The sequence below is a fragment of the Priapulus caudatus genome, unplaced genomic scaffold (assembly GCF_000485595.1).
Source record: "Priapulus caudatus unplaced genomic scaffold, Priapulus_caudatus-5.0.1 Scaffold1500, whole genome shotgun sequence".
In the NCBI taxonomy this organism is placed as follows: domain Eukaryota; kingdom Metazoa; phylum Priapulida; class Priapulimorpha; order Priapulimorphida; family Priapulidae; genus Priapulus; species Priapulus caudatus.
Window position 1 is genome coordinate 6,074 of NW_014578561.1, and position 243 is coordinate 6,316.

The following is a 243-nucleotide window of genomic DNA, read 5'->3' on the forward strand; positions in this document are numbered from 1 at the left end:
AATAGTGTATGATGGGGGCCTAAGGCCACATATATAGTATTTGTATGACGGGGGCCTAAGGCCACCTATATAGAACTGTAATAATAGAATAGTGTATGATGTGAATATCTGCCGCCTGCATACGCAGCGGGGACCTTACATGTAAGATATTCCTCATATTTATTAAATGATGTCTAGTGAGGGAATGTTATCATATAAATCAATGCTAGGATAACTCCTCTTCATTTTAAATGCATAATCTTT